We start from the raw sequence: 27,865 nt of genomic DNA, 5'->3' as shown, positions 1-27,865 counted from the left end.
ATTCGAATTCGAATGCCAAAGTAAAGGGAGTTTCAATTTTTATTGACTCCTCTATTGCATTTGTCCAGCATGATATCTTTTTGGATCTGAATGGTAGATTTTTGTTAAATATGGGCTTACTTTGTAATAAAAAGGTTGCTATGGTTAATGTTTATGTTCCAAATGTGGATTGTCCTGATTTTTTTAAGTCCTTATTTACTTTGTTACCTAATCTAAATGAATATGAGTTGATAATGGGTGGTGATTTTAATTGTTGTTTAAATCCTTTGATGGACAAATCTATATCTACTCAGACTTTACCCAATAAGTTGGCCACTTGTATCAACTCTTTCATGACTGATAATGATATTTGGAGATTTCGGCATCCTAAGGACAAGGAGTTTTCTTTTTTCTCACATGTTTATCATTCTTATTCGAGAATTGATTATTTTTTTATTGACTCTTGTTTGATTCCTTCGGTAAATGGTTGTGATTATGATAGTATAACTATTTCTGACAATGCTTCATTAAAACTTTTTATTAAATTTATGGATATAGTTCCTAATGCTAGACAGTAGTGATTTGACTCTACCTTATTGCAAGATCCGGACTTTATTAAATTTATGAATGAACAGATCAACTTCTTCTTTTCAACCAACTCCACGGAAGATATTTCTTACGGAACACTTTGGGACACTTTTAAAGCATGTATATGTGAACAGATTATCTCTTACTCTGTTGGGCTGAGAAAAGGCATAAAGAAGGAAGCTCTTTTATTGATTGATAAAATCAAAGAGATTGACAAGAAATATTCAATCACTCCTAGTAAGGAGCTTTACAAGCAAAGGGTTGAACTTCAAACAGAATACAGTTTATTACTTACATCTTCGATTGAAAATCAACTGATGAAGTCCAGATCTGATTTTTATATACATAGTAATAAATCGGGTAAACTGCTAGCTAGTCAGTTGAAGAATGCTTTGGTTAAACATCAAATTACTAAGGTCCATCAGCAAAATGGGGATTTGATAGTTAACCATGATGAGATAAATAAATCATTGCAAGATTTTTATACTTCCCTGTATCATTCTGAATTTCCTCAGGATTGTGGTACCATATGTGATTTTCTTGGGAAATTGAATTTCCCAAAATTATCACCAGATGATCTTTCATTATTGGAAACTCCTAAGACTGATGCAGAAATCAAAGGGGTTATTTCCTCCATGAATTCAAGGAAAGCACCTGGTCCGGATGGATACACAGCAGAATTTTTAAAACGTTTTTCCGTTACTCTCTCTCCTTGGTTATATAAGGTTTTTGAAGAAGCAATTAGATTGGGCAATTTGCCACAATCTTTTTATAGAGCTTCCATGTCTTTAATATTGGAGAAAGATAAAGACCCTACTGATTGCGCATCCTATAGACCAATATCCTTATTGAATGTAGATTCCAAGATTTTTTCCAAGTTACTTGCATCCAGGTTGGAGAAGGTATTACCCCAAATTATTTTGGAAGATTAAACTGGTTTTATTAAAAATTGTTATTCTTTTTTTTAATGTTAGGAGGTTATTGAATATTGTGTATACTCCTTCACATAATATTTCAGAATGTGTTATTTCATTAAATGCGAAGAAAGCATTTGACAGAGTTGAATGGCCATACTTATTTAATGTGTTGGAGAAGTTTAATTTTAGTCTGACATTTATTTCCTGGATTAAACTGATTTATCATACCCCAGTAGCCTCAGTGTTTACTAATAATCAAAGATCTCCCTTTTTTCATTTATTTTGGGGTACTAGACAAGGCAGCCCACTATTATTTGATATTGCTTTAAAACCCTTGGCAATTGCTATCAAAGAATCACAGGATATTCTTGGTATTAATCGTGGGACAGATACTCATAAGTTATCTTTGTATGCAGATGATTTATTATTATTTATTTCTAATCCTGAGAAATCTATTTCTGTAGTTTTATCATTGTTGGCTCAATTTAGTGACTTTTCTGGGTATAAATTAAATCTTAATAAGAGTGAATTGTTTCCCTTAAATAGACAGGTCCCAATCTATGGAAACTTACCTTTTAAATTAGTTAATGACTCTTTTATTTACTTAGGGATTAAAATTACAAAAAACCATAAAGACTTATTTAAGGTTAATTTTGTACCCTTAATTGGTCAGATTAAATGCTTGTTTACTAAGTGGTCACCATTATCTTTATCTCTGATAGGTAGGATTAATGCTATCAAGATGGTTATTTTACCTAAGTTTTTATATATTTTTCAAGCGGTACCAATTTTTATTCCGAAATCTTTTTTTACTAATGTTGATTCAAAAATTTTCCATATATATATGGCAGAATAAAAATCCCAGGTTAGGTAAAATATACTTACAGAAGGCAAAGAAGGAAGGTGGACTAGCATTGCCTAATTTCAGATTTTATTATTGGACAGTTAATATTAGATATTTGATATGTTGGTTGAAAGATTGGGATGGATCTTTTAGCCCTCATTGGGTGAGACTGGAAATTAAATCGGTACCAGGTTTTGCACTGGGTTCTATTTTGGGGACTTGTCTCCCTTTTGCTCTTTCTAAATTGCCAAAATGAATTGACAACCCAATAGTTAAACATACTTTACGTATGTGGTTTCAATTTCAGAAATTTTTTGGGTTGATGCAGTTTGTTTTAAATATTCCTATTGTATCTAATTGTTTTTTCCACCCTTCAATTATAGACCAAGCTTATTCGGCTTGGAAGACTAAGGGATTACTACGATTTTCTGATTTATTTTTGGAAAATTGTTTTATGTCTTTTGAGCAATTATCTAACAAATATAATTTGCCTAGATTTCATTTTTTTAGATATTTACAGATTAGGAATTTTTTAAATACTGTACTTCCTACTTTTCCAAACTTTGTGTCTTCAGGTATTTTGGAGAGTTTGTTTGAATTAAACCCCTTTCATAAAGGGCTTATATCAAAACTTTATAATATAATTATAAAGATATGTTCAGAGCCCCTTTATAAGACAAAAAAAATGATTGGGAAAAAGAGCTTAACCTTATTATTCCTATTGAGAATTGGGATAGAATTCTTCAATTAGTTAATACATCATCTATATGTGCCAAACATTCATTAATACAGTTTAAGGTCGTACATATGTCCAAGGATAAATTGGCTCATTTTTATTCCTATATAAATCCTATTTGTGATAGATGTTAATCTGAAATAGTGTCTTTAACTCATATATTTTGGTCGTGTCCGCTTTTGAAAAAATATTGGAAAGATATTTTTGATATTATTTCTACGGTATTGAACATTGATTTACAACCCCATCCTATTACTGCAATTTTTGGTTTACCAATGATGGACTCACTTCATTTATCTTCTTCCGCCTGTCGAATGATTGTGTTTCTTACAGTAATGGCTAGAAGATCTATTTTGTTGAACTGGAAGGAAATTAATCCTCCTACTGTATTTCATTGGTTTTCTCAAACTATGTTATGTTTAAATTTAGAAAAAATTAGAAGTGGTGTATTTGATACTTCTATTAAATTTGAAAAGATATGGAGACCATTTATTCAATATTTTCATATGATGTAATATGACCCTGTTTCAAGCCTATTTGATTTTCCAGTTTTGATTTTATATATGTTGGGAGGATCAGAGTTGACGACACTGATGGTTCTGTATTTTTGTGAGACATTATAAACAGCCTTTTATTTTTCCTTTTTCAGTTTTTCTTTTTTTTTTCTTTTTTCCTTTTTTTTCTCCATATTAGCTATTAGATTATTAGATTAGTGTTTTTTTGGCTTTTTTTTTCTTTTTCTTTTTTCTGTTTTTTTTATTACATCATGATATACCTAGATTTGCCTTGTTTATTTATATATTGTATTGTTCATTCGTTCATGATTTGGGAATACTCATTTATACTGTAATCATTGCTTATGTATTCTTTCATGTGCAGTTGTAATGTGTATGTTTGTAATCCCATTATCTATGTATCAATTGCATTTTGTTGATATTAATAACAATAATAAAACAATTAAAAAAGAAAGGATTGGAGGGTTGCAGATGTTGTTCCATTATTCAAGAAAGGGAGTAGAGATAGTGCAAGAAGATATAACCAGTGAGTCTTACTTCAGTGGTTGATATGTTGATGGAGGAGATCCTGGGAGTCAGGCTTTATAAACATTTGGAGAGGCATAATATGATTAGGAATAGTCAGCTTGGCTTTGTCAAAGGCAAGTTGTGCCTTACGAACCTGAATGAACTTTTTGAGGATGTGACTAAACACATTGATGAAGGTAGAGCAGTAGATGTAGTGTATATGGATTTCAGCAAGGTATTTAATAAAGTACCCCATGCAAGGTCTATTGAGAAAGTAAAGAGACATAGGATCCAAGGAGACATTGCTTTGTGGATCCAGAACTGGCATGCCCACAAAAGGCAAAGAGTGGTTGTAGACAGGTCATATGATGCATGGAGGTTGGTGACTAGTGGTGTGCCTCAGGGATCTGTCTGGAACCCCTGCTCTTCATGATTTTATAAATGACCTGTATGAGGAAGTAGAGGGATGGGTTAGTAAATTTACTGATGACACAAAAGTTGGGTGTGTTGTGGATAGTGTGGAGGGCTGGCAGAGGTTACAGCATTTCATTGATAGGATGCAAAACTGGGCTGAGAATTGGCAGATGGAGTTCAACCAAAATAAGTGTGAAGTTGTTCATTTTGGTAGGTCAAATATGATGGCAGAATATAGTATTAATGGTAAGACTGTTGGCAGTGTGGAGGATCAGAGGGACCTTGGGCTCTGAGTCCATAGGACACTCAAAGCTGCTGCGCAAGTTGACTTTGTGGTTAAGAATTCACATGGTGCATTGGCCTTCATCAATCGTGGAACTGAGTTTAAGAGTTGAGAAGTAATGTTGCAACTATATAGGAACCTAGTCAGACCCCACTTGGAGTACTGTGCTCAGTCCTGGTCAGCTCATTACAGGAAAAATGTGGAAACTGTAGAAAGGGTGCAGAGGAGATATACAAGGATTTTGCCTGGACTGGGGAGCATGCCTAATGAGAATAGGTTGAGTGAACCCAGCCTTTTTTTTCCTTGGAGCAATGAAGGATGAGAGGTGACCTGATAGAGGTGTATAAAATGATGAGAGGCATTGATTGTGTGAATAGTTAAAGGCTTGTTCCCATGGCTGAAATGGCTAGCATGAGAGTGCACAGTTTTAAGGTGCTTGGTAGGAGGAACAGAGGCGATGTTAGGGGTAAATTTTTTATGCAGAGTGGTGAGCGCATGGAATGGGCTGCAGTGACATTGGTGGAGGCAGATATGACAGGGTTTTTTAAGAGGCTCCTGGACAGGTACATGGAGTTCAGAAAAATAGAGAACTATGGGTAACCATGAGTAATTTCTAAGGTAAGGACATGTTCAGCACAGCTTTGTGGGCTGAAGGGCCTGTACTGTGCTGTAGATTTTCTATGTTCTAAAATGCTGGCGGAATTCAGCAGGCCAGGCAGCATCCATGGAGAAGAGTAAACATTTGACGGTTCAGCCGGAGACCCTTCTGCAGGACTTTCTTTCTTCAGGACTATCTTTCCTATAGTTAGATGACTAGAAGTATGCACAATACACTAAATTAGGTCTTACCAATGTCATATACAACTTCAACATAACATCCCAACTCCGGCAGTCAATACTTTGATTTATGAGCACAGACCAGAGCCCCAGCCTGTACTGATTTATCAAAACTCATTGGATTGGAACAAGCTCCAATATTAGATGGAGAAGCCTTCTTGACAGATAACAATAACATTTTTCTTGTAACCTTCCAAGAATTATTGACAGAATTTATTAATCTGTTCAACATCATTTGATCCGGTTTGCCATTAGTTCCCCATTACTGAGTTTTCACTCTACCTTTCTTTGCCTCACTCAATATCTCTGAAGGAAAACAATAAAATATTTAACTACAGAGCTGCAGAATTGTACATCAAGGATTTCCTTGAAACTCATTGAAACAAATAGAATTCCATCCCTTCATCCTTGTTACACACCTATTTTAAATCATCCAGGAACAGTGATACAGACAAGTGGACATTGAAGCATAAATCTACTGATTTGCTGATTACATTATCAAGAGCCAGTGCAACATGAACTGTCTCAAAGTGCCAGGCATACTCAAGGCATTAGGGATCTCCTGTGTTAGCTGAAACTTTAAAGGTCAGTTCATTATCAGGAGAGGAGATTTATGACTAAATATTGTGAGCAAGATGCCTGGTGCAATTTAACTGAGATAAAAGCTCTTTAAGCCTTGGGAACTGCTAGGACAGGTTGACAGGTTTGTTAATGCTAACGGAAGTCTTGAGGACTTTGTGAGTAAAAGCACTGAGCACCAGAGCAGCTGCAAGATGGTAAATCTTTCTAATCCACACATGAGACATTAGCTGATGTATTGTCCATGACTTAGAAGGTATGGCAAGGCACTTGAATAGGATGCACTGGAGCAATGCAAAGGAAAAGGGAGTTCAATCATACGGATGGAAAAATTAACCTGAAAGTGTCCTGGAAAAGGGTAAAAGGATATATAATTCTGTATTGTTCTATGACAAAAAGTAGTAGACATAGCCCAGTCGATCACAGGAAAAGCCCTCCCCACCTTTGAGCACACCTACAATGAGCACTGCCACAAGGAAGCTGTATCCATCATCAAAGATGCCCACCATCTTGGTACGGGAGCCTTAGGTTCCACAGCACCAGATTCAGGAGCAGTTAGCATCCTACAAACATTAGGCTCTTGAACCAGTGTGGATAACTTCATTCACCTCAACACAGAACTGATTACTGATTGCAACCTATGGACTCACTTTCAAGAACTCTACTCCTCAGTATTATTTATTTATCTGAGATATGAGAAAATCTGCAGATGCTGGAAATCCAAAGTAACACATAAAATGCTAGAGGAACTCAGAAGGCCAGGCAGCATACATATGCCAGTGATATTAAAATTGATTCTGATTTGGACTCTGATCTATAGAAAAGGGTAAGCAGTCAACATTTTGGGCCAAGACCCTTCATTAAAAATCAATTATTTACTCTTTTCCATAAATGATGCCTGGCCTGCTTATTTATTTATCTATACATCTATTTATTTATTTACCTGTCTATCTGTCTGTCTATCTTTCTATCTATTTATCTAAAGCAACACAGTCAAAATGCAGGTGGAATGCAACAGATCAGTTCAGGCAGCATATATGGAAAAGAATAAACAGATAACATTCAATCTGAGACCATTCGTCAGGAATGGTTCTTCACTTTCATAGATGCAGCTAAACCTGATGAGTTCCTCCAGCATTTTGTGTTTGTTGTTCTGGATTTCCAGCAACTGCAGAATTTCCTGCATTTATTTATCCATTTACTTATTTATTCATATTGTGGTGCTCAGGTGAAGGGCTTGCAGTCATCAACCCTCCCCTATATTCCTAATGACTATCGCTATTTATTGTTCTTGTGATAAAATGCTTTTCTAAGATTCTGGTAGGATGTTCATGTTCATTTACTGTTACATTTTAGCTCAGGTTGTACAGTTTCTCACTTGTGCGATTGTGGCTCACCCTGACTGTAACCAGGACGTGTAACAATCACTGAGCAATATAGCTGCCTCGCAGCCCAGGGTGGATACCTGAAGATGGGATGCCAACCCAGAGGGAGAACCTGGGAACTGTGCATTGTGCCTTCCCAGGGACCCCCCCAACAGGGTGAGCGTGCACAAGCTCCCCAACCTGACGGGCACAGTGGAGCACATCACCCACCTCCCTTGTGGCTTGCGCTGGGGAACCCAAGACGCCACAGCCAAAGGAGGATGGGCAACATGGCAGGCAGCACTGATGCTGGGGGAGCATGAGGAAGCCCATTGGTCCAGAGCAATTAATGCTACAAGGTCAACCCTGAAGCTCCCCAGGTACTATGGTATCAGTCACCCTACCTGGCGCAAGTCAAACTTGCCATGAGGCACAACAGGCGAAGCCCCACTGAGACAGTGGTGCACCTTGCCCTGGTACTGGAAGGAGATGCCCTGTGGACTCTCCTTGACCTAATGCTGGCTGAGTAGTGTTTCGAGCAGAAACCATTGGAGGAAGCAATGAGGGAAGAGCTGGACATATTGGAGAAAGCCTGGGGGCATTAACAGCAGAATTCCACCCCTGTCTTTGGCATGGCTACCCACTTTTCCCTTCTGTGGCCCGGGAAGAGGTTGCCCTCCACACCGGAGTGTCTTCGGCAGTATGCTCGCCTGAAATCACTATCGTTGCTGGACGAAGCGCTGGCGTAGCTGGTGAAGTCTGAAACAAGGCATTTCAGCGTCGCCCTGCATGCCGTGAGCTTGGGCTTGTGTCACCAAAGCAGAGGAGCAAACTAACGAGGAGGAGCCCATGAGACAGGTCTGACCAGCGCTGTTCCAGCCCAGCCGCGTGCCACTGAGCAATGTCTGCTACCAGTGTGGTGAGACATGCCATTTGGCCTGGGACTGCCCCACAGCCCAGCACAACCATCGGGCAAAGCCAAGGGGAACAGCACTGATGAGAGCTCTGGGTGGGCCACTTGGGCGAAGAGCAAAGCTCGTATACGTGGACTGCATGGTGAAGGGCATCAGATGCCGTGCGTTGGTGGACACGGGGTCAACCATCACCATCATCCGTCTGGATGTCCTCCCCACCACGAACCAGCCTTCTCTGCCTAGGTGGACAACAACAGCAGGCCAGCTGACGATGGTCACCAGTGACTGGGTGGTGATAAAAAGGAAGAGTTGGCTGCACATCGTGGCGAGGAAATGCACAGTGTAGCACAAGGTGTTGCTCGCCCGTATCTGGGAATCCTGCATCATTGGGCTGGACCTGCTGTCCGAATGGGAGGCCCGTGTGGACTTGCCAGGGGCAACACTTTACGTCGGATCACTGGCAGGGCAGCTCCAGGAAGCAGTCAAGGTAGGGGCAGCCACAACCCAGCGACGCAGCGGAACTGGGGGCACGTGGAGGCGACAGCGCTTCAGGTGGCAGGTGGCAGTGAGGTAGCCTTCCCTACTGTTGACCTGCACAGCCAAGGGGTGAGCAATCTCGTGTTGGCCCGGGTGAGGGAATGACTGAACGTGAGATGGCAGCTACCTTGGGCAGGGGTCTCCACACTGGATCCAGAGACCAAAGGCCTATATTCTCAGTGGGGTATACCGGAAGTATGCAATGGGTTGCTGTTCTAGCAGTGGCAGCTTCCCGAAGGCCACAGATATTTCCTACAGCTATTCCTACAGATATTTCCACAGATAATGTCTGGCTAAAAGAAAAAAAATCCTCCTTACATCTCTTCCAAAGGGTGGCCCCTCATTTTTGAGGATCTGCCCTCTAGTTCTGGATATCCCCACCATAGGAAACATCCTCTCCACACCCACCCTATCTAGTCCTTTCAACATTTGATAGATTTCAATGAGATCCCCCCACATTCTTCTAAATTCCAGTGACTACCAGCCCAAAGCTGCCAAATGCTCTGTATATGTTAACCTCTTCATTCCTGGAATCATCTTCACAAACCTCCTCTGTATTCTCTCAAAAGAAAACACATCCTTTCTGAGATATGGGACCCACAACTGTTGACAATATTCCAAGTACAGCTTGACTAGTCTCTTATAAAGCCTCAGCATTTTCTCCTTGTTTGTATATTCTATTCCCCTTGAAATGAATGCCAACATTGCATTTGCCTTCTTTACCACAGACCTAACATGTAAATTAACCTTCTGGGAGTTTTGCACGAGGACTCCTAAGTCCCTCTCCAACTTTGATGTTTGAATTATCTTCCCATTTAGATAATTGTCTGCACTATTACTCCTTTTACTAAATGGATTATCATACATTTCCCAACACCTCATTCCATCCGTCACTTTTTGGCCCATTCTTCCAATTTGTCTAAGTCCTGCTGCAGTCACTACCTACCCCTCCACCTATCTTCATATCATCTGAAAATTTTGCCACAAAGCCAATTGAATTGTACAATGATACCTTCCATTGCTTGGTTTGAACAGTACAATTTCAAAATGCACCCATGTGCGGCTTATCACTTGTTCTTTTCTCTTGATTCCCTTCTCTCAGAGAATAAGAATAAATCAATCAATTTAAGGTGTTAACAGTTGAGCTGTACAATGAAAACCATAATGAATATAGAAAGAGCCTTCAAATAACATGTCAAAAAAAAAACACAGGAGTTTTAATTCCGAGTGCTCACGGTTTTGACGAGATAATTTATTAGAAGTGGTGGATATCTGCATGGAGGGATCTTCAGAACCAGTGATCAATACAAGACCATATGAACAAAATCAGCCCAATTGCCCATCGAGTCTACTCCACCATGCAATTGTGTCTGATTTATTTTCCTTCCAAACCTTATTGTCCTGCTTTCTCCTTGTAACCTTTGACAGCCTTACCAATCCTGTAGAGAGACTTAGATAGTTCAGGGGAATGGGCAAAGAAGTGGCAAATGAAATATAATATTGGAAAGTGTATGGTCATGCACTTTGGTAAAGAAATAAACAGGCAGACTATTATTTAAATGGGGAGAGAATTCAAAATGCAGAGATGCCTAAGGTTAACCTTCGGGTTGAGTCAGTGGTGAAGAAGGTGAATGCAATGTTGGCATTCATTTCTTGAGGTATAGAATATAAGAGCAGGGATGTAATGTTGAGGCTCTATAAGGCATTTGCGAGACCACACTTGGAGTATTGTGTACAGTTTTGGGCTCCTTATTTTAGAAAGGATGTACTGATATTGGAGAGGGTTCAGAGAAGATCATTCACAAGAATGATTCCAGAAATGAAATGGTTACCATATGAGGAACATCTGGCAGCTCTTGGGCTGTATACCCTGAAGTTCAAAAGAATGATTTGGGATCTTATTGAAACATTCTGAATGTTAAAAGGCTTGAGCAGATTAGATATGGCAAAGTTATTTCCTATAGTGGGGGAGTCTAGGACAAGAGGGCACCACTTCAGGTTTGAAGGACGTCCATTTAGAATAGAGATGCAAAGAAATTACTTTAATCAGAGGGTGATAAATCTGTAGAATTTGTTGCCACAAGCGCCTGTGGAGGCCAAGTCATTGGGTGCATTTAAGGCAGAGATAGATAGATTATTGGTTAACCAGGGCATCAAAAGGTATGGGGTGAAAGCAGGGGAGTGGGGATGACTGGAAGAATTGGATCAGCCCATGATTGAATGGTGGAGCAGACTCGATGGGCCAAATGGCCTACTTCTGCTCCTATATCTTATGGTTTTATGGTCAATCATGAACCTATCAATTTCTGATTTAACTGTGCCCAATATCCTGGTCTCCACACTGTCTATGACAATGTATTCCACAAATTCACAACTCTTTAGCTAAAGAAATTCTTCCCCATCTCTGCTCTAAAGGGATATCCTTCTATTTTGAGGCTGTGTCCTCTGGTCCTAGACTATAACACTATTAGAAACATCCTCTTCACATCCAGTCTATCCAGGCCTTTCAATATATTTGTTAGGTTTCAATGGGAACCCACTTTATTCTTCTAAATTTCAGAGAGTACAGGCCCTGAGCCATCAAATGCTCCATTCATATAAATATTCTCTGGACCCTTTCCAATGGCAGCACATCATTTCTTGGAGAAAGAGTCCAAAACTGGTCACAATACTCCAAGTGTGGTAGACTTACAAAGACTGAGCATTACCCTTGCTTTTACTGTATATTTAAGTCCACTTGAAATGAATGAGAACATTGCATTTGCCTTCCTGACCATCAGTTCAACCTGCAAATTAACTTCTAGGGAATCCTGCACAGTCCCTTTGCACCTCTGATATCAGAATAAGAATCAGAATCAGGTTTAATATCACTGGCAGATGTCATGAAATTTGTTGCTGTGCAACAGAAGCACATTGCAATACATAATAATAAAAACAGTAAGTTACAGTTATATATGTATATATATTTAAAAAATTAAATTAAGTAAGTAGTAAACAATGTAGTGAGGTAGTGAAAAAGTGCCTTCCCGGCATATATGACAAACAAACTCTTCTTGGACTTCCAGCCAGGTACAGGTATCGATCATAAGTGACATTTCGATGACAATCTTCCATCCCTGAAGAAGATGGCAGAGTTTGTCATTGAAACATCTGTTATAATTGATACCTGGACATGGCTAGAAGCCTGAGAAGAGTTTATTTGTGAGGTAGTGTTCATGGATTCAATGTCCATTCAATAAACTGATGGCAGAGGGGAAGAAGCTGTTCCTGAATCATTGAGTGTGTGCCTTCAGGCTCCTGTTCCTCCTCCCTGATGGTTGCAATGAGAAGAGGGCATGTCCTGGATGATGGAGGGACCTAATGATGGATGCCACCCTTTTGAAGCACCGCTCCTTGAAGATGTCCCAGATGCTGGGGAGGTTAGTGCCCATGATAGAGCTGACTGAGATCACAACTTTCTGCAGCTTATTTCGATCATGTGCAGTGCCCCACCACCAACAATATCAGATGGTGGATGCAGCCAATTAGAATGTACTCCATGGTACATCTGTAGGAATTTGGTGGCATATCAAATTTCCTCAAATTTCTAATGAAATATAGTTCCTTACTCAAATAGTTGAATAAGTGATGTACCCTTCTTTAAAATTTTACCAATATTTAAAAGTCTGATCATTCAATGTTCAAACAGACAAATGACAGTGGTTAACTCACAGACAAATTGCTAATTTGTGTTTGTGGCTCTGGATTAAATAAAAATTCCTGCACCTCACATTTTGTTCTTTTTTTTCTGCAGTAATGGTCTAAATTCAAAAAATAAAATTCTGTGGATCAATGAGTCAAATGAGAACTACAGGAAAAAAAACAAAAAAAGCCTGCAAGCTCTTGAAAATCAATAGGCTGTCACCCACTTCAGTGCAAAAGAGAAGGACATAGAGGAATTTAGATTTAAATATTGGAATTAGATATCAGGGAAGTTATTGAATCGTGGCTAGACAAGTACTGGAATACTGTGCACAGATTTGGTTGCAATCATGTTGTTTTCTCTTGGGAGGTAGAGATCATTGGCAAGGCTAACATTTGTTATCCATCCCTAATTGTCCCTTCATATGAACTTTGTTCTCAGAGCTGTTAAAAGTTAATCAAGGGAACTTTGAGGTCAATGGTTGCTAAGTGACACACTTGGTCTGTCATTCCACTGAAGCCCATTTCTCACCTCCGCTCAAGACAAGCTTCCTCATGATGTCCTTTATGATTTCCAGACATCTCAAAATGTTTTTTTCAGCCCTTTACTCCTTAAAAGAGGTGTAAACCCTGAGAAATGCTCCAATTGCATGATGGTGCAGGGTGAGGCAACTCATGGTAATCTGCACTCAGCCAATCCGCGCATTACAGATTTCATTATGGCTCTACGTAGAGAGCATTCTGATTGGTTGAATTACAGACCATGCAGAGGAGCAAAAAATGCTGCAGAGGATTGTGGGCTCATCCAGATCCATCATGGCCACATCTTTAAGAGGTAGTACCTCAAAGAGGCGGCATCCATCACTAAGGACCCTCACCATCTGGAACATGCTCTCCACTCGTTACTACAATTGGAGACTAATGATTAATGATTCAGAAACAGCTTCTTGGTCTCAGCCATCAAATTTTTGAAGGGTTCATCAACTCACGACCAATAGATTATTATTCACCTTTAGCCCTGTTTTTTTTTTGTATTTTTTATGTCTTGCATTGCACTAATGCAAAAAAAATTGCATTATAGAAGACAGTGATAATAAACCTAATTTTAATTCTCATTCTAAGATGAGAATTATGCAAAATTATGAAGGGTAAAGGCTAGGGTAAGGAAAAGCAGGCATATTCCATTGAGGTTTGTTGAAACTGGAACTAGGGATGATACGTTAAAAGGGAAAGGTGAAATATTTAAGGGAAAACTGAGCAGGAACTTATTCATTCTCAGCATGGTGCGACTACGGAATGAGCTCCCAGATTAATTGCTAGATATGGGTTTAATGACAAAATTCTATCCAGAAGTTTGGATAGGAACATGGATGCGAAGGGCATGAAGGACTACAGTCCAGGTGTGGGTTGATGATAGTTTGGCATGGACTCGACAGGCGGAAAAGCCTATTACTGTTCCGTAGTGCTGCATAACTCTATGGCTATGTGAGGAGTTGTAACAGAAGATCTAAATGGAGGAGAAACCATCAGCATTGACATGTTGACCAAAAGGCTAGCTTGTTATGCAAATCAATGTAAGAATTACAGAGAATTTACAGCATGAAAGCAGTTCATTCAGTCCATTTCATATTTTTGCTGAAGTTTATGCATAATGCATCCTTCTTTGGATCACATATTGATTTTGTTCCCCCTCATCTACTTATCTCTTCTCAGAGCATCTACGCTATCTAATTCAAGAAATAGAAATCACATCTCAGCAGCAAACAGCTTGAGGTACAAACTGACAAAAATCAGGTTTTAATGCGAAGTAAAAACCAGATGAAAATACTTCACTGAAAAGTAAAGAAATATTTGATCACTGTTCAATGCCATGGATACTTTAACTCAGTGAATTACAGTTAATTGGGTTATCAGTTATCAGGGCAGCTGATGAAGAGGAAAAACAAATTGCGAAAATAATAGGGGTTCTCTTTCTTTATTTGGGGCAATATGCCACTTAGGGTAAGAGACTGTTTCTGAAGAGTTTCCAGTTAGTGTTAGTTGCATGCACTTTAGACACTCCATCATACTTAGAGCAGACTGTTTTTAAATAGCTTCTGTTGTGTGTGTTTTTGTTCAAACAGCGGTGATTTCTGTCAATGATATTTGGCGAGAAATAAGCAGTAAGACAATTCAGAACTGCTTTGCTGACTGTTGTTTCAAGCATTCAGTCTTGGAAATGCTAGAAATGGCAGGGACTGAAAATGAAACAATTTCACTTCTTCAGCAAGTTAGAACTACGAAGAATTTGAAGGCATCAACAATCACCCTGCATGTTATATTTGGTCCCCACCGAACACTTCGCTCTCGCCTGTGGCTCCGAGTAGTTGTTTGCATGTGACAATGGCTATGTGATGGTACACTGCTTCAACAGGCAGACAAAACCAAGAGACGGTAGCCAGAGAGTCTCATACCTGGTGAGATAGGGGCATGCCAGTCCTAGCATGCAATGTTCAGCTCTGTCAGACTGGGTGGATGAGAACTGTAGTGAGATTCAGTGGCCAAGAAGGTAGTTCTGTAACATTACGTGGAGAGCAAAGGGCACGACAAGGCATAGAAAAAATCATGGCCATCCACTGCAACCAAGGAAGACCTCAGTTCTGACGTTTATTTGTCCTACTGGACGCAGACATTAGAGATAGAGAGAGCGGAAATGGCCCAGTTCAACAGTTTTTTCTCTTTAAAAACTCTCCTGCACAGGTTTCCTGTTATTCTCAGATACAATGGGCAACCAGCAGAGTATTGATAATGTTCTACTTTGTTCCGTATTTTACTTAAATACATAATTTTTTACTCAGTTAAACAGTAGTTTGTCTTTTTTATACAGTACCATTTTAATTGTTTCTATGAATCTTTGACTTATTGGGGTGGTTGCTTAATTGGGTCAAAATGTACTGGTCCTGATGTGTCCAAATTAATTGGAATCCACTGTGTTGAACACAAATCAGAATCAGGTTTATTATAACAGCACGGCATGATATTTGTTGTTTTGCAGCAGTAGTACTGTGCAATACATAAAAAATACTACAGTATAAGCTATAATAAGAAATAAATAAAAAGGATTGCATAAGGAGGGCAAAGAGTGAGGCAGTGTTCATGGGTTCATGGTCCATTCAGAAAACTGACAGTGGAGAGGAATAAGCTGTTCCTCAGATGTTCAGTGTGGGTCTTCAGGCACCTGTACCTCCTCCCTGATGGTAGCAGTGAGAAGCAGGCATGGCATAGATGGTGAAGGTCCTTGATAATACACCAGTCAAATTGCAGGTTTAATTGTCATGACCCAAAAGGAGCATTTCTACAGTTGTCAGATAAGATAGAGCATGATTATAATCCTACAATTATTACAGGGCTCCCTCTGGATAGGTGTGCTCATCTCAAGGTGACTGTCACAATTTGACTTGGCAACAGTGTTTGGGTATCACTAGGTTTTCCAATTATCTGAGCAGAATAAAGAATTCATGAAGCATTCAGGCATCAATTAACAGGATGAAGGTCAATGCTGACTAGTCCCAGCATCTTGAAAACAATGCCTTATAGCAGGTTTTGTTCAGATTTCCAATCTTTTGTTCTATTTATATTTACGCATTTATACTCCCTTGGTTTTATTTATTTATTGAGATACAGTGCGGAGAAGAATCCCCCAGCCCTTTGAGCCATGCTGCCCAGCAATCCTCCGACTTAATCCTATCCTAATCAAGGAACAATTTATGATGAGCAATTAATCTACCAACTGCTATGTCTTTGGACTGTAGGAAGAAACCAGAATACCCAGAAACCCATGTGGTCACAAGAGAACATACAAACTCCTTACAGGCAGCAGCAGGAATTGAACCCAGGTCACCAGAACTGTAACAAGTTGTGCTAACCACTATGCTAATGGATTACAAATACATTCATGTCTATGCATTCAACTGTAAGTGTTGAAATCACTGTCTCATTTCATCTCAGTTCACTCCCTCTGTAACATTAAGTCCTCCATTTTTCTCAACTGATGCTAAGTGTTTCTGGCACTTTTCTACTTTTCAGTTGTCCACCTGCATGAGTGTTTTACAAATCTTTGTGTCCTGATCTTTCTTGAATCACGTTTGCTTCCTGTCAGACAAATAGGTGTTCATTTTCAGCTCTTCGATGATTCCAGAATCAGTCATGTCACATGGTTCTCCACCCACTCACAAACATACCCTTCAGATTCAGTTTCATTTATTTGTCGCATGTACATTGAAACGTACAATAAAATGCGAAATATGCATTTATGACCAACACAACCTAAAGGTGTACTGGAGGCAGCCACACAACTGGAGTGTTGCCACACATTCCAGTATCAACCCATAATGCTCTGCAGAACAACACAGAGTAGAACAAAACTGAAAACAACAGCAATAGGGAAACAAGGTCTTTTTTCCTTCCAGACCGCCCCCTCGCCACAACCACACATGCACATACACATTCCTCTGAACCTAGAACAGACCATCTCCTAAATCCAGCATTCAGCCTCCACTAGACTTGTGAATTCACAGACAATTAACTTTGACATTGCAGTGGTCTCAGGGCTCTGTCCTCTGGGCCTCTATTTCCACACTTCCAACTGGCCTTTGGGCTTCCATCTTCGGTGTCGACTCCAGAACTCACAGATGAAGATAAGTGACTTTGATGATGACCCCATACACTAGACCATCGTATTCGCCATCTCTCCCTTTCTCCACAACATAAACACAATTTTTTAGTTGTGACAAAGGGTTATTGACCAGAAACATAAATTCAATTTCTTTCTCCACAGATATCGGAGTGATGGGGAGTGGGGGGGGGGTGGGTAGTGAAACTTCTGATGCAGCTTGCTACTTAATAATACCAGTGCCCCAGATTCAGTCGGGAACTCAGATGCTGTCTGTGCTGAGTTTGCATGTTCTCACCGTGACTGCACGGGTTTCCTTCAGGTAATCCAGTTCTCTCGCATATCCCAAAGGAACTGATTGTTGTCTTCAGGAAGGGGAAGTTGGTAGAATACACACCAGTCCTCAGCGATAGAAAGGATAAGCAGTTCCAAATTCCTTGGCATCAACATTTCAGTGGATCTATAGTGGGTGAAAAAATGAGGTACGAATGCAAGCTAGCCAGGAATATAAAGGAAGATAGCAAAAGCTTTTTTAGGTATGTGAAGAGAAAGAAGATAGTTAAGAACAATGTTGGGCCCTTGAAGAATGAATTGGGTGAAATTGTTATTGGAAACAGAGAAATGGCAGAAGAATTTAATGAGTACTTTAGATCTGTTTTCACTAAGGAAGACACAAGCAATGTCCCAGATGTATGGATGGGCCAAGGACATCGGGTAACAGAGGAAATCAAACAGATTGACATTAGGAAGGAAACGGTGATGAGATGGGACTGAAGGCTGACAAATCTCCAGGTCTAGATGGTCTGCATCCTAGGGTACTAAAGGAGGTGGCCCTGGAAATTGCAGATGCATTGGTAATCATTTTCCAATGTTCCTTAGATTCAGGATCAGTTCTTGAGGATTGGAGAATGGCTAATATTATCCCACTTTTTAAGAAAGGAGGGAGAAAGAAAACAGAGAACTATCGACCTGTCAGCCTGACCGGTGGTGGGGAAGATGCTAGAGTCCATTATTAAGGATGAAATAGTGGCATATCTAGATAGCAGTGATAGAATTGGGCCAAGCCAGCATGGACTTACCAAGGGTAAATCATGCTTAACTAATCTGTTGGAGTTTTTCGAGGATGTAACCAGGAAGATAGACGAGGGAGTTCCAGTGGATGTAGTGTACCTCGATTTTCAGAAGGCATTTGATAAGGTCCCACATAGGAGATTGGTGGGTTGTGGGGGTCTGGAATGCACTGCCTCGGAAAGTAGTGGAGGCCAATTCTCTGGATGCTTTCAAGAAGGAGTTAGATAGGTATCTTATGGATAGGGGAATCAAGGGATATGGGGACAAGGCAGGAACCGGGTATTGATAGTAGTTGATCAGCCATGTTCTCAAAATGGCAGTGCAGGCTCGAAGGGCCGAATGGTCTACTTCTGCACCTATTGTCTATTGTCAAACACATTGATGTAATCAGAAAGAAAGCACACAAATGGCTTGACTTCACGTAACTGGTAGAGACTTGGTATGTCACTAAAGACTCTGACAGGCGAGTGTTCCGACTGGTTACATTACATCTTGTTATGGATCCCCAGTGACGGGATCGATAACCCTCTGAAGCTGCAGAGAAATTGCAGACTTGGCCAGCTCCATCATGGAGAAAACGCTCGACATAATCGAGGACACCTTCAAAAGCTGGTGCCTCAGGGAAGTGGCATTCACCATCTAAGACATGCCCTCTGCTCAGTATCTGTATCAGGAAGAAAGTACAGGAGCCTGAAGACTCATACTCAATGATACAGAAACAGTTTCTGCCTCTCTACCTAAATGGTTCATAACCAACAAACATTACTATGCTGTTCCTTAAATATTAATTTATTATCATTAATTTATTAATTTATTGTTGTTCCTTTCCACGCCTTATGGTGCATTGGGCAGAAACCTTGTCATTTTTTTAGCATTTTTGTCTGCTTTTTATGAGGCCAATTTTCTATATCAATGCTCAACCTGGCACAGTTGGAAAACTTCAAGGAGCTGGCTAGATTCGAACTTGGGACCATTTGCCTCGAAGTTCAGTGCGGTTGCCACTACACCACTATCATTGATTTATGACTTATTTTTATAATTCAGAGAAGTCTGTGCCTTTATGAAGTACTGCAACACATTTTAGGTCAGATGTCAGTGATAGTAAACCAGATCATGATTGTGATTCTAATATGTGAATTAGTAGCTAACTGGTCATTGGGAATTGTCATTAGGGTATGGGAGGTAGTAATTATCCCCAGCTGGACAGTGGTGGAGACTGAAGACAGACTGTGTGGGAATAGGGAGTAGAATCAATTTGCCAGGGTCAGGGAGGAGATGGATAGCTTTAATTCTGCCTCCCTAACTCTAACCCTAACCCTAGTCCACAGACCTGTTTAAGGTGGCACTCGTGAACAATACTACCTCAGATGACATTTTCCAGATGGTCCACAAAACTGTTTCTTTCAGTCCTTTTACACCGTTTTCTTTTAAATGTGTTTCTGGAACTGTTGGAGGCCATGATCCATAGTTTGATGGTGTGTTTTGAGTGACCTGGTGCTTTGCTATCTCTGAGAAGGTTCCATGAGGCAAGTGACCTCGAGCCAAGAGCTTAGAAACAGTGTTCAAGCCCATAATTGCCTCCATTTCTCATGAAGATTGAAACATCAAGGTAAGCACAGAAAGTGCGCAAGCGTTCAGCGCCGTCTACCAAACTCTCACTTGCTGCTGCTGGAGGAATATGTCTACATGTAAATGTTCTCTCTCTCCTTCTCACTTGCTTCTCCCAAGGGAAGGCCCTTGCATGCAAATGGTCTCTCTCTCTCTCTCTCCCTCAATGCTGTCAGATGATGGTGTTGAAGTTCTGGGTCCACAGGTTATGGATTGGACTGTAGTTCAACTGGCCTCTTTTTGATTTGGTGTTTTATATTCTGCATTTTCACTCTTTTTTATTGAATGTGGGGGTTGATGTTCTTGTTGCCATTTGTACAATTTGTTTGTTTTTGTGCAAGGGGGATGGCGAGTTGAAGTTGTTTTTTGAACAGGGATCATGGGTTTCTTTGATTTTTGGGTGCTTGTGGGGAAGACAAGTCTCAGAGTTGTATACTGCAGATATACTTTGAACCTTGAACTTTGATCTTTAACCCTAACATTAATCCTAACTCTAACAACCAGGTTTAATCCCAGCCTAATCACAGGACAATTTACAAAGACCAATTAACCTACCAATTGGTACATCTTTGGACTGTGGGAAGAAATCTGTACACCTGGAGGGAACCCACACAGTCACAGTGAGAACGTACAAACTCCTCACAGACAGTAGCAGGACAGTGGTGGTTGGTTGCAGAATTCTTTCAGATGTTTTGAACAGTGTGATTACAAAAGTGAATGCCGCCTTCTGTAAAAAAAAATTATAATCACAGCTTTTTTTCAATTCAGAAGTTGTAAGGAGGTCATGTAGCAACTGTGTAGATTATTTATCACCCAGTCCAATTCATTATGAAGACGATATGCAGGCCAACTCATCAACTCTCAACAGTCATCCATCTGGAGCAGGGTTTCTACAGGAATGTACTGCTGCTAATTAATTACTCATAAGAAAGACTTGCATTTACTCGGCATCCTTTACTGTGCTCCAAAACACGAGATCCAGTGAAGTAATTTCAATCTCATAGCTGCTTTGCAGGGAACATCACAACACAATAAATATTGAAAACATGAGATTCTGATGATGCTGGAAAGCTGAAGCAACACACACAAAATGCTGGAGGAAGTCAATACGTCATACACCATCCATGAAAGGGAATAAACAGTTGACATTTTGGGTTGAGACCCATCACCAGGACTGGAACAGAAGGAAAACCAGAACAGCAGGGGGACAAAGCTGATTTAAGAAGGTTGTGGGCAAGGGGAATAGCTAGAAGATGATAGATGAGACCAGGTGAGGGGGAAAGTCGATGGGAGTGGGGATGCAGTGAGAAGCTGGATAGTTAGGAAGTTAGGTAGATGTAAAAGACTGAAGAGGAATCTGATGGGAAAGGGAAGTGGATTGAAGAAGAAACTGAAGGGGCACCAGAGGAGTTGATGGACATGTGGGCAGAAGTGAAAGGGTAAGAGGAGACCAAGAGCCGTAAAGGGGAACAGGAAAAGAGAAAAGGTGGAGGGGTTTGTATACATGTGTAGCCAAATAACTAAAAAAACAAGTAGAACTACATAAACACAAAAAATTTTGTAGATGCTGAAAATCCAAAACAACACCCACAAAAAGCTGGAGGACCATTAGATTGATGGAAATGGATAAGGCCCTATTTTATCAGCAGTTTCACAGAATATTTCTGCTGTTATACTCAAATGATGGAGAAACTCAGCAGCATCTATGAGTGGAATAAACCGAATTCTGACTTTATCAGGACATGAAAGGAAGGAAGTCAAAGCCAGAATAATGTTTTATTTGTGTTTTATTTTAATTATATGTATGGTCAGATGACAAAAGACTTGAACTCGAAAAACACAAGAAGTTCTGCAGATGTCAGAAATCCAAAGCAACACACACAAAATGTGGAGGAACTCAACAGGTCAGCCAGCATCCATAAAAATGAGAAAAACAGTTGATGTTTCAGGCTGAGCCCCTTCTTCAGGTCTGAAAAGGGGAAGTTGCCAGAATTTTAAAAATGTGGAGCAGAAGAGGAGGATAGCTAGAAAGGTGAAGCCAGGTGGGTAGGAAAGGTCAAGGGCTGATAGGGGAGGAGAGTGGACCACAGGAGAAAAGGAAGGAGGGCACCCAGGGGGTCCTGATAGGCTGGTGAGAAGCAAGAGTCCAGAGTGGGCAAAATAAGAGGGGGGAACTTAGATGATATATGGAGTCTCTTCCACTTCCAAATCCCACCTATGTGCCTCCAATTCTGGTAACTTACTTTTCCACAAATTCACCTAATTTGCCCCTAACGATTGATCCCTTAAGCTGTCCTTGCCCTCATCTCTGGAATTGCTTCCCTTAAACTATCTTGCTAAGTTACATTCACCTTCAAGAATCTGAGTACAACTCATTCTTCTGTTATTATTGTTATCACCTTTCTTGCTACTTACCTGTCCTTATACCTCAAAGAGTTGAAGAATTATTAGGACGAACCCCTCTGCTGGTCAGGGCTGACCAAGGCAGTACAATATGGAGAGCAAGTTTTTGTGTATGCAGCAGGCTCTCCCCTTCATGCAGCAGATGAATGCAAAGGAATGGCAGATACTGATACAGCTTGGGTGCAGGAGACACCAGTAAGCGTAGAACTCAGCATAGGTCTTTCATCCGGATGTTGCCTGTAGGTTTAAATCTGAAGCCTTCCCCATGAGTGGGCATCACCACACGGCAATGAAGGTTTGAGATCAGGGTTTACCTTCTCCTAGATGAGCTGCCAACCATGGCTGATAAGCCCCATCTACCTAAAGCAACTGGTTTTAAGGCATCAGTAACCCAGCCTTGCCAGCAGAAATGGTTCAGCCAGAAGCCCAGGCTGTCAGAATATTTGAGATGCTCACCAGTTGTATCCTTTAATAGGTAATGTGAGCTTATCTGTATTACCCTCTCTCGCTAGGAGAACCATAAGGAAACAGAGCAGTATAACATGGAAATAAGCTCTTCAGCCCAGCTCATTCTTGTGTCCCAAGATGCTGATTCCATTTGTTCCCATTTGGACTAAATCCTTTTAAATTTTTAAAGATAAAAATTAGGTTTATTTGTGGTATTTACATCAAAACATCAGAACTTAAAGAAATGTTATTTGCGTCAATGAACAACAGTCTGAGGATGTGCAGGGTTCAGCCTCAAGTGTCACCATGAGCTTCCTGTACCAACACAGCATGTCCACGACTACAATCCATACATATCTGGAATGAATGAGGAAATCAGAACACCCAGAGAGAACCCATGCATTCAAAGTAAATTTATTATCAAAGTGCATTTGTATATGTTGTTATGTGTCCAGCAACAGTGAATATATAGAATTGAGTCAGGTTTCATAAACATAAGCATTTATTAAACTCTGCTCAACAAATATGAAAAGTGAACAAACGACTAACTTAACTGGAAGTTAACTGCTATACGGCAATTTAGCAAACAGCCAAACTCTGGAAAAGTTCATAAAGTGGTAAATTCAAAAGTCCAAGTGATTTATATTGCCAATTAGGAGAGACTTTCCTCAAGTAAAGAATTCCTCAAGGATGTGACGTTACTGCTGATCCCAGCCAAAATTGGCCTTGTCCGAAGGATTCATGATGAGAGAAGTAAAATGGTTTAAAAGAACTGACCTTTTTATTCTCGAGTATAGACACAGCACCAAACCTTCCTGCTCTTACAGAGGTCATCTCAGATACAGGCCATTATTCTTGAACAAATATTCAATATGGTCAATCCTTTCTAAAACCACTGAACAACATCAACTTTCCTTAATCCGAGTTCCCATACTTTAGTAAGGTCTTCACTCTCCAATACCTAGACTTCAAAATTAAATCAAAGATACACCAAACAAAACTGACAGCAATTGGCAAAACTGCCATCACAACGATTCTGTACCTTGCAGTAGAAAGTAAAACTCCACTTTAAACCAAAACTGCATCATGAGGCAAATACACAGCATAACAGAGTAACTGATGAATTAAATGATGACTCGACTGCCTAACGACAAGGTTTCCTGTTATATACTTGTTGAGAACATGTCATCACATGACCTCACACTAGCAGGAAAATTACATCAACCCACATCACAAGACCATTACAACATGCTCACAAGATACTCAATTACATCATGCTCATAAAACACTCACAAAATACCCACAAGGTATGTAACAATGTCACCATATACAACCCCAAGATCCATTTTCTTCTGTCCTAATGGACAAACAACTAATGTGCAAATATAAACAGTATTGATAAGTAATAAATAGAGATCATAAGATTGAAAGTCCTTGAAAATGTGTTCAAAGGTTGGGAACAGCTCAGTAATGAGTGAGTAAAGTTATCCCTGTTACTTCAAGTGCCTGATGGATAAGGGGCAATTCCTTTTCCTGAACCTGATGGTATTACACAGGGGCAACAGAGGAGAATACAAGTGTAGGACACTGGCACAACAACTCAGTTGGGGAGGCTGGTATAGACCTGAACATAGAGCAGGAAACCAGAGGGATCTTGACAAGGAGACGGGATTCATAGGGACTCTCTAGAAACTAAAGCAGAACTTAGAACTAACCGTTCTAATCAGAACAGGGAACAAAGCATCACACAAGAATTGACCAACAAACTAGCAACCTGTGATAGAGTCGTCCTCGTATTTATTTCCCAGTCTCTGATGAAAGCCAGGTGTACAATTATTGGGTAACTAGCAGCAATTGACTGAAATTGGGGCATTATCAGGGAGAAAGAAATGTTAAAGGGGAATGGCCAACCGGAACCATGACAGCTGGTGTGGGTCCTGAGGCTCCTGACGTGGGGGAGAAGGTTCACTGATGATGGACACAGCTTTCCTGTGACAACTCTTTGTGTATATGTGCTTAATGATGGGAAGGGCTTTACCCATGGTGAACTGGGTCACATCCACCATTTCTCATAAGATTTTTCATTCAAGGGCATTGGTGTTTCCATACTAGGCTGTGGTGCAGCCAGTCAAAATACTCTCCACTAAACATGTATAGAAGTTTGTCAAAATTTTAGATATCATGCCGAATCTCTGCAAACTCGGAAGGAAGTAGAGGCGTTGCCATGTTCCTTTGTAATTGCACTTACGTGTTGAGCCCAGGGCAGGTCCTCTGAAGTGATTTAGGAAAGAACTTACAACTTCCTTATAGATAATGGCGAGAATTAACTCCAATTGCTGGCTCTGTAAAACATCATGTTAATCACTATACTATGTTGCCACTATTTTTAATTATAATCTCTAGTTCTAGTCTCACCCATCCTCAATGAAAATGCCTTCTTGTCTTTACCCTACTTATGTCTTTCATCATTTTGTATGCCTCTCTCATATATCCTTCACCTTAGAATGACAATCAAAATTAGGTTTATTATCACACCTTATAAAATGTAATTTTTTTGTTATTTTTTACATTACTACAGTGCAGAACATAAAACTTACACTAAGTTACAAAAATAAGTAAGTAAATTGTGCTTAAGATGAATAATGAAGTGGTCATTAGTTTATGAATCCTTCAAAACTCTAATGACAGAGAACAAGAAGTTGTTTCTGAATCATCTAAGAAGTTGCTTCTCAAGTCCCTTCTATATCTTTCTTCTCCCACTCCAAAACTATGAACTCTAACTTTTGAATCCCTTTCACTGGGTAAAAAACTTTGCTTATTAGCCTTACCTCTGCCCCTTGTGATTTCATTCACCTCTTTCAGGTCACCCCTTGGTCTTCTACATTCCAAAGATTAGTGTCCAAGCTTGTCCAGCTTCTCCCAACAGCTCAATCCCTCACATTAGGGTTAGGGTTAGGGGTCTATGGCTCTGGAGGCCAAATCATTGGGAATATTTAATGTGGAGGTTGATAGGTTCTTGATTAGTCAGGGCATCAGAGGGAGACAGGAGGAGAATGGAATTGAAAAGGATAATAAACCTATGAAAATATCTGTCTCAGATTGCCTTTAACCCTATTCGCCTCATTTTAAACCTACAAGCACAATATAATGTTTTGTGTTTCTCAGCACTCGATTTCATCTGCCAGCTATCTGCCCATCCCACCAGCCTGCCGACATCCCCTTGGAGAACATCAGAGGGGCAGAATGTGGAAGGGCTGTGATCACCAGGGGAACACACAGAGATGCTGATGCATGTATAATGAACAATGAAAAATGAGCCCAGCAGATGGTACAAGTTAAACATCAATGTCACACTGGGAACCCTTTAATTCATGCCCCTTTGCTGAATTTGCTTCTGCTGGGACATGTTTCAATACGTGAAAAGCACATAGCGCAACTCAGCAAAGCTTTTAACCTATTTTTGCCCAAAGTTTTTAGGGAGATGAGAGTTAGAGTTAACTTTTTGTGGGGGAACATGTAGTGATGACTCATAATTAGCAAATAGAGATGTAGATTGTACTAACTTAGCAACAGGAACCGCAGACAAAGCCACACAGAGACATGGAGTGCAATAGTGGACAAATATAAGGATGTTACCTTAAGAGAGGAGAGGAAGCATTTCTTTTACACAGGTGAATCTGTGGAAATTCAAAGTTCAGAGTTCGAAGTATTTTTATTATCGAAGTATGTTTGCAGTATACAACCCTGCGACCTGTCTTCCCACAGACAGCCATAAAAGAAACACCATGGAACCCATTTTTTAAAAAAACATCAAACACCCATTGTGCAAAAATAAAATCACACAAATGACAAAAAATGAGAGAAAAACACAAATATAAAATATCTAACCACAGAGTCATTGAAACTGTCCAGGAATATTCCAGTTAACAATTCAAAATTCATTGCCACAAATGAGAGACATTGATCATGTGGATAGTCAGAGGCTTTTTCCCAGGGCTGAAATGGTTGCCACAAGAGGACACAGGTTTATGATGCTGGGGAGTAGGTACAGGGGAGATTTCAGGGTTAAGTATTTTTTTATTATCATATATTATCTTTTTTTGAAGTTTTTTTTCTTCTGCTTTATTAATTGTAAATATATCAACTTGTTGAAGTTTTGTATCATTTTGTAGCTGTAGAAGATTATGTATCAATAAAAAGATTTTAAAAATGAAAATAAGTTTTTTACTCAGAGAGTGGTGAGTGCATGGAATGGGCTGCTGGCAACGGTGGTGGAGGCGAATATGATAGGATCTTTTAAGAGACTTTTAGATAGGTACATGGAGCTTAGTAAAATATAGAGCTATATGTAAGCCTAGTAATTTCTAAGGTAGGGACACGTTCGGCACAACTTTGTGGGCCAAAGGGCCTGTGTTGTGCTGTAGGTTTTTTTATGTTTCTATGGCTCTGGAGAGCAAGTCGTTGGGAATATTTAACATGGAGGTTGATAGGTCCTTGATTAGTCAGGGCATCCAAGGTTACGGGGAGAAAGCAGGAGAATGGAATTGAGAAGGATAATAAAACAGCCATGATGTAATGGTGCAGCAGACTCAATGGGTTGAACAGCCCAATTCTGCTCCTAGGTCTTATGGTTTTATGGTCTTTGTGATGACATCCAGATTTCAGAAAGTTCATTAACTATGTTAAAGCATGCATCCATCATGGTAATAGAAAATTGGATATACCATTAACTAAGACAGACTTGTGCACAAATACTTTATTCTGCAATCAATACCTAGATTATTAAAAATAAAAGTGGCTTAATTGGTCACATGTATGTTGAAACATAGAGTGAAATGCATCATCTTGCATCAAAGAACACAGTCCAAGGATGTGCTGGAGGCAGCCCGCAAGTGTTGGTATGCTTCCAGCACAAACATAGCTTGCGCACAAATTACCAATGTTACCTCAATATCTGTGGAATGTGAGAGGAAACTGGAGTACCCACAGG

The sequence above is a fragment of the Hypanus sabinus genome, chromosome 17, assembly GCF_030144855.1.
Source record: "Hypanus sabinus isolate sHypSab1 chromosome 17, sHypSab1.hap1, whole genome shotgun sequence".
Lineage (NCBI taxonomy): Eukaryota > Metazoa > Chordata > Chondrichthyes > Myliobatiformes > Dasyatidae > Hypanus > Hypanus sabinus.
This window is presented reverse-complemented; position numbering follows the sequence as displayed.